Below are 8,706 nucleotides of genomic sequence, written 5' to 3' on the forward strand. Positions count from 1 at the left end.
CACCTATTCCACCGTTTCAGATTCATGTAAGTGGCCATAGACTTTGCAATGAAGATTGTGTTGATATTTTGACCCACCTCTCTTTTGCACAGGCTTATTGTAGAGAGTCAAGACTTGATTTATCTTCTTTTATTTAACACCAGCTTTCATATGATATGCAAGTTGACCCCCTTTCCATTTAAAAATTTTGAGTTGGACCCCATCTGGGACCCTGAGACAATTTATTTTACTTTGATACATTGTACTTTTGAAATGATGAAAGACATGTTTTTCTGTTTTCATTTCTGTCACCGTTTCAGATTTTTCGGGGTTGCAACGGACTTTATGGACATGCGTAAAGATTTTAATAAAAATTAATAATATTCTGCCCTCAAGCGGAATACTTGAGACCTCCCCAATTTTGGTAACCGGTTTTGATCTTACCTTGACCCAAGCTTTCAGGAAATATATACATCAGCCCCACTTTGTGGGTTCAGGTTCAAGTACTTCCCGGGTCAGTGCTAAGCAACAGCTTCCCAATTTATCGAAATTAAAGCATTTAGCATTTAGTTAGGAACGTTTATTGGCATGATCTGTGACAAAACTTGCTCTTCCCACTGTTATTCTCTGGCGCGCGCACTTTCGGTGCACATGGTCTCGGGTTCGATTTTCGGTGGGAGGGCATTGAAATCTCAATGCACTATGGTTTGGATTTCACTTTAAACTGTTAGATCTAGATCCACGTCTCACATAGCCTCGGTGAAAATAAAGCTAACCTACAATTAATAAGTATATATGATTTAACTTAAAAAAAAAAAAAAAAAAAACTCTTTCCACATCTTATAAAGCATGAATACTTAAAAGTCAAATCGTAGCATTTGCGTTGTTTATGATTGCTTTCCTGCAAAGAGTGGCTAACTCGCATTCTTCAAGTGTGCGTGCAATCCAAGTTGGGGAGTAGATTGAAAATGAAATGAAATGAAATGAAAGTGTTTAGTTTGCATCGTAATGCAATTGAGGAGTTAGTCGTATTTAAAGTCTCCCCTCAATAAAGCCAATATATTTATATGTTCATTCACTTGTCCCAAAGCACACAACAGTACGTTTCATCACATCATCTGGTTTGGATTCTCAAACTCCCTCTCGCACGATCTTTCAAGCCCGTCAGATAAAATGGAAAGACACACTATCATCCTATCCACAGCCTGCCCATTATTTCCTCTACATATTCTTCATTCAGTATTTATCTCACTATTAATATTATTATTCTTGGCTTTTATAATTTTATATTATACTTTGTGTATTCTCCTTTCTCCAATATCCATATTGATCTACCCTCCACTAGTTTTACCTTTCTCTAGTTTAACCCTGAAAACACAATTATGCGTCTTTGCACTTCAACATGTCTTTTACCTGAATACTTCATAATCACTTTTGTCTTTGATATTTATTTTGTTCATATTCCTATCTGATAAAATATTCTGCGAAAGTGCAGGTAGTGTACATTTTTAGTATGAGTAATTTCGTTGATTTAGTATGAGGAAGGATCAGAGACTAAGGTTAGAAGACTGATATTTCTGGAGTTTCGTCTGTTATAAAGGAATGAGGAGCGTGCAGTGATTTTTATACATGGAGTTGTGTATAGTTCAACTGCATATAGGTAATTATAGTTAGTATTGATTGATGTTTTGGTGGTGAGTGTGTTCATAATAATGAATAGGTAATTAAGTCAAGTACCAAGGTGAAAGTTAGGATTAAGATTACAATTTTTAGATTTCTGAGCTTTTGTCATCTATGGCCGTGTTACAGTTTTAAGTACCTTTAAACTTACGCACAATCTTAATCTACGTATTAAACAAACTCCTTTACTGGCTTTAGATTCAAGTTTAAGGATATGGTCGTCCCAGTTCAAATGATTATCAATTAAAAACCCAAAAAAAGAATGGAATATTTTAAAAGTTCTGCATTCGAATATTTGTTATTGTAAGTAACCACAAAGTCTTTGATCTTATCAGAGATAATACAAGCAAGTTGGAAGTACACCAGTCTTTAATAATATATGAGGTGATGTTTAATATAGACTGAACTGAGTCTTTTTCAATAAGTAGCCTTATTGTTTTTATTTCTGTTATTCACAGTCATGTTAAAAAAGTCTACTCATTGTATTTATTATTATTATTATTATTATTATTATTATTTAAATTATAATAATAATAATAATAATAATAAATGAAAGATGATTATTGAAAATGAATGATTGTGTAACAATTGATGGAATGAACGGGGTGAATGAATTAATTATTATGGTTTAATGGGGCGCCAGCAGTGAGGCTATTTGCCCCCTTAATAAGTGAAATGAGAATGTGGAACGAAACAGGAATACGCCAAGAAAACCCTCGGACACGATGCTGTCTACTACAAAACTTAAATGGCTTGGGATTAAACTGGAGAATCCTTATACAAGAGTTGAGCGCTCTATCAGTTCCTCACCATGTCCTCATTATCCATCTTTGAAAAGCCTTGTAGATTTAACGAAGGGTAATATTACAAAAGGACAAAATCATATTCTTTATTCTATGAAACCCAAGTATTTGAGGTTCGTTTCTACTTTCTCCTAAACTTTTTTTTTTTGCTTTCTTTTTTCCTTTTTGTAAATGACGCAATAACAAGAAGCAATAGGGTAATTTTGTGCAGTGGACTAATTCATTAGTCGCTTTTAAGGCCTTTCATATTACACATAAATTTGAGTGTCCCACCCTTGTAATAAACTCCGCAACCAAATTTATGGTTTCAGAGGAAAGACTTCCAAACAGTTATTTGCATTTTCTAGTTTCTATCACCTCATTTTCAAAATTTACTATATTTTTATTGTCTTTAAGTTATCCAACAAGATTTTAAAAAGTGAGATCTTAAAGGGTAAGAAAAAAAAAAGAAAAAAAGGATGTCACAAAACTGCATTTTCGAGGAAACGGTGTTTTAATATTGAAAACCGCGTAAAAGGAATAATGTTAGTTAAATATTTGCCCCTTTGTACATGGACATTTCTCCATCTACGCATGCATGGCATATACAGTCAAATAGTACCAAGAGTCACCAACAGATAGGACAAAGCACCCGATAAAGCACATACATGGACATTCCTTGTTTTTCCCCCTTACTCTTCATATATAAATTACCTATTGTTATGAATAAAGCCTTTTGCAGAAGATGAAACCCATAGTTTAATGAATTTCACTCAATAAATTAATCGATACACACTAGACACATACAGTACTAGTTCATGCCTGGAGATCTTAGAATTCAACCTATACGAGAGGATTTATTTTAAATAGCCACATATCTCCAACATGTGCATGTACTCCATTGAAATCATTCTATATTTTAAGGCAATGTGGCATGGCGGAAGTTTGGAATTTCAGTTCTTACAACGGGCTAGTCAGGGGCGTACGCAGGGGATGGGTCCTGGGGGTCCGGACCCCCCCCGAAATCCCGAATTTTTGTAAATGTAGTCTACTTTTAGGGGCAATTTTAGAAATTTTCACATAATTTAGCCTCAAACTGTATTTAGACCCCTCCCGAAACGCTTTAGACCCCTCCCGAAATAAATTCCTGCGTACGTCCCTGGGGCTAGTTGTCCACTAAATTTAGTTGAGATCCAACCAGTAATTATTTAATTCGAGAAGAGAGGCCAGAAGACAGTAGGAAAGTACCACAGCGAAGAGGATTGTCCACCGAAGAGCACGAGACTACCGATAGTGATCAGTGTCTAGTATTAATGACTGTGAAAATTAAATATACAGTAAATTCAATAATAATAATAATAATAATAATCCGCATTATATATATATATATATATATATATATATATATATATATATTTGAAAATATCAGTTTTGTCTGTATATGATAAAGTGTATGGTATCTGTAATGATGTCAGTGTTCAATAAAATTGTTATTCGTAATTCTATCTTGGAGCTGTGATCTTTTAGACGTCTATGTTCCCGGAGGCAGAGGTGAGTACTCTTGAATATTTGCTTCTCTCTCTTTCAGATGTGCCACTTGAACGGGTCCAGAGGAGGCTGTAAACACTCTTTCTCAGTCTTCATTTAAATTTTATCTGATGATAAAATATTCTCCGGTAAGGAAATGGCAGAGAAAATTGAGTTATAAAGGTCATACTAGGGGAAGTCATCAAAGGGGTAAGACGACTATAAACTCTGAACTCACGTGGGAGGAGGATATTGGTTTCTATAAGAGAAATATATTAAGATTAGTTATCTAGAAAACTTCATTTTGGCTTACCTGTGCCAAATTTATTATCAAATCTAATTATAGTCTGGTTTGTTAATCGTTTAGGCCGCTTATACAAGACCTATTAAGTGAATTACAGGTGTCGATATTTCCTTCACCCATCTCTCATGTGCTGGAAAATCGATAATCCATTCATTGTGTTGACTTTAGGTGAGTACTCAACCACAGACATCCAGTTTAGAGCGTGAGAGAGCCCTCTACATTAAGTTTTCGAGGACATAGTCCACAAGTAAGCTCACCCGAAAAGTAAACTATGGCTTTTAAGATTTATTTACGAAAAATTATTTATTTTACATTGATGGTTATTAATGAAACAATTACTTATGAAATATGAACAAAATCGCCTGAAATTTTGAGAAAATCATTTGGGAATAAAAAAAAGTCACCCCCGAGAGTAGTGTTCCGTTCCTTGTGGATTTTTTCATGAAAAATGAGTTAAGCCATGTTATCAGGCTATTAAGCCATAGATAGTGTTGTTATAAAATTGTTATAGTAGTTTTATAGGATTCTTTTTCACGCTTCAGGAAACTGCCCTTATTTTCTAGGGTAGGAAGAAAATTTGAAAAGCGCCCCTAGAAATTCTTATAAAATTTATGTTTAGAATTTGGTCGTCATACGTTGAACTGTATGGTTCCTATGGGGTGAATATATTTACATCTGCACGAAGGGACATCCAAAAATCTGTTTTTCGGCATGTAGGACCATTAAACATGTAAATTCATTGTAATCTCGAATTCAATTTTTTCATGAGCACCAATCTTTCTTCCCTCCTGCAGTCACTCACAAATGACCTTTTTTCTTCTTTGAAAGCTTTAGCTGAAATCACGTAGTAATCTATTGTACCCCACTTTCGAAATAAGCTGGGAATTCTAAGATGGCTAAATAGTACGCTGTGGAAAAAAAAAAATACAAAGAACGATACAACTACTCTGAAAATTCCAAACGTGACCTTGGTAATTTAAATATGTAGGTATATATGCTTACACATATCTTGTGAAGATCAACTTTGCTTTCATACACATTACCGAAGTAAATCTACAATATAACGCGATGCCAATAGAGAAATGCGCAGTTGCAATGAAATGCGAGCCTTTCTTGGATATGACATCTAACTTATGAAAATATTCGCCAAGTTTATAAGCTCTTCCTCTTTGAAAGTTCTTTGATTTGCTGTTGATAAGGCAAGACGCGTGATAAATCTCCGCTCCTTGGTCCCTGAGCCATGAGGAGCCTTTACACCGGCTAGGGTAAAGGAGACGGTGGTGAGAAATGAATGGAATGGTGGAATGAATAAAGCGGGAGGAAACGGGGGAACCCGAGGAAGCCCACGCGCACGGTGTTTGTCCACCGCGAAGTTCACTTGGCGCGAGCTAGAATCGAACCAGGGACCCCATGCACAAGAGGTGAACGCTCTACCACTGAGACACTGCGGCCCTCCCGCAAAAAACGAATCACTGCCCAGAACTCCAAGCGAGACCTCTCAGTGCTAGAGTGCTTACCTCTGGTGTGTGAGGTCCTTGGTTTGATCCCCGGCCAAGTGTTTGTGGTGGATAACATTGTACTCCCGTTTCCTCCCACTTCCTCATTCCATCAATTCTTCCATCATCATTCACTTGATTTAATCATCGTCTCCCTTAGTCTAACAGGCATAATCATGGGACTTTAAATTCAAAGATTTCCTTTTTCAAGCGAGACCATTTTTCTCAACGTCTTGATGTTTCAGTCTCTCTGACGTGTCTGCGAGCTCACAATAGCTACCCACACAACCGCTGACAGACAACTAGCGCCATCTGCTTGAACCCTCGGGAAACAATATTCCCTCCACAATGCTTTCTTTTGCTATGGTGCTGCTTATAACCTTGTTTTTTCTTTTCTTTTTTTTTTTTTTTTTTTGATCCAACCGCATAGCTACTATCTTCAATCGTGTTTTTCCACATGCCTATAGTTTCAAAATTGCCTTAAAATATGTATTTATCAACACGAGATCTCAAGAACAGAATACCATTGGAAGAGAACATATGTTTGGGAATCTTGATAACAAATTTTGTCCGCGCTTAGTCAAATTCTCTGTAACAATGTTCAACTGTAATCTGAGACAAGAAGCAAACTATATTTCGTTTGTTTTTGTAGTACATATTCGTGTATTAGTACAAATAAATAATAAAGTGTCTTTCTCCATGTGTCAATTAATTACAATTCACTTGAAGAAGGTAATCACTAAAGGTATATTTCTGTTTACTTGGATAGTGTTGGCCTTGGGATACTATCCCAGCATTTGCCTCGCGTGTTTTGAGAGAAACTAAAGAAATGTTCAGTCAGGACGGGTGGACCATGTATTTGAATCCTGAGTGTAATATGGGATTTTATTTCTACTCTATGAGCATTTTATAAGGTGTTTGACTTACCTAAACTCCCTTATATATTTACGTTGCCCGTGTGTCAATCCGGAAGGTTAATTTGATGAATCAGCCATCAGTTTGAGGCAAGATGTAAAGTTTTTAAAAGGTAGGACTCAAGCCAATGGTGATATTCAAGCCAGAATAGGGTTTCCAACCGGCCGATAATTTACCAGCAGGCCAATATTTTTAACAGACTCAACAATATATTTCAAGATTTAAAGTACAATTATTCTTCATTTGTTTTGGGGGTTATGAGAGAGTGAAGGTAATCTTATTTTTCAGAGCTGGAAACCCTAAGGCGATCATTTCTGTTTTTTTTTTTTTTTTTTTTTTAAAGTTGAACACTATTGAGAAAAAACGGTAACGGTAATATAGATTCCGAGAAACGGTTTCTTGCAATCGATTAAACGTTCTAAGAATTCATTTCATCTGCACCCTTTACCCTTTATTAAAACCTGTAGTCATAAAAATCCATTTCTACTTCCTTTTTCAAGATTTATATACATAAAATAAAAACGATAATAGATAGCGAGATACAGCAGAAATACTTCCAACTCGGCTACGTTGATGGTCCGGAATGCGGTTATAATGCGGTCTTGCATGTTGCGAATTGTAGTTGGTCGGTTGACATACACAAGATCCTTAATTCGACCCCGGAAAAAATAGTCCATACAGGTAAGGTCGGCGACCGCGGAGGAAACTGTGGATTGGAATCTCTTCCGATCCAGCGTTGCGGAAATAGAACATTTAGCTCTTCTCTACATATGGCAGCATTATGGGTTGGACAGCCATCTAATTGAAACCACAGCGTCTGACGTATATGGAGCGGTACGTTTTCCAATAGCGGCTGTACATGGTGTCGCAAGAAATCACAAAACATTGCACCTGTTAAATGACCAGCAAAAAACCATGGCCCAATGACCTGAGTTCCTACAATGATACCCCACACATTAATGCGCCATCGGTGTTGCCGATTGACTTCTCTCATCCAGTGAGGGTTTTCCGCTGCCCAGTAATGTGCATTGTGGAGATTCACGTTGCCATCACTGCAGAATGTCGCTTCATCAGTCCATAATATGAAGTGAATGAAATTCGGATGTTCTCTCACGCGATTGACCACCCAGTTGCAGAACAGAAGCCGTAAATTACAGTCCGCATCACTTAGATCTTGATGCAGAGAGAGGTGGTACGGGTGAAAATGTGATTTCCACAGAATACGCAGGAAACTACCTTGATTGATACCACGATCTCGTGCGATCTGCCGCGAAGATACATGAGGATTTACTGCAATAGCGGCAAGTACATCAATGGCAACGTCTTCATTTTGTACTCTTCTCCGGACACCATAGCGTCCACGCATGTTGCCTGTTTGCCGCGATCGTGCTGCTAATCTCCGTAGCTTGTCGCTGTGGATAGCGTGCAGAGTATAACCGAGCTGCAGTCCTATAATTTTCCCAGCATTCCCCTAAAATCATGAGCATTTGGAATGCCTCCAAATTCATATACCGCATGAATGTTATTTACTACCGACACTTCCTACTACAATCACTCAAACATCAACACAATCAAAGAGGTTTCACTGCTTGTGGAAGTTTCGTATTCGTCCCGTCACGAGCTTGTAATGCACAGGGGTAGTAGAACTCAATGCACGACACCTTGTTCAGTACACGGACCACTTTAAGTCACTGCAGAGGTTAATCACCCTCGGACTCTACACGCTTGTGTTACCTGTTTTGGCTACAGCATCGCTCCTTCTGCCCTCCGTCTGACATAGTAGCAATCGCCTGTTCGAGGCCGCATAGACTATGTCTTGAGCAAGGTGATGTACGTGTTAGCTACTGGATCTACAAGAGTACCACCACACAATCACTGGCAACAATAAATAAGTGTGCTGTTCAAAACAACGACAAACAAGCCCACAACACATGCTCCCGGATTTGGGAGATATTTCATGTTGTACGTACGCACACAAGATACATCGCGCGTCCACGTCATTGTGGGTCTGGGCTACCCTTGG

Source organism: Thermobia domestica, chromosome 6 (genome assembly GCF_964235325.1).
Source record: "Thermobia domestica chromosome 6, izTheDome1.hap1.1, whole genome shotgun sequence".
NCBI classification, from domain to species: domain Eukaryota; kingdom Metazoa; phylum Arthropoda; class Insecta; order Zygentoma; family Lepismatidae; genus Thermobia; species Thermobia domestica.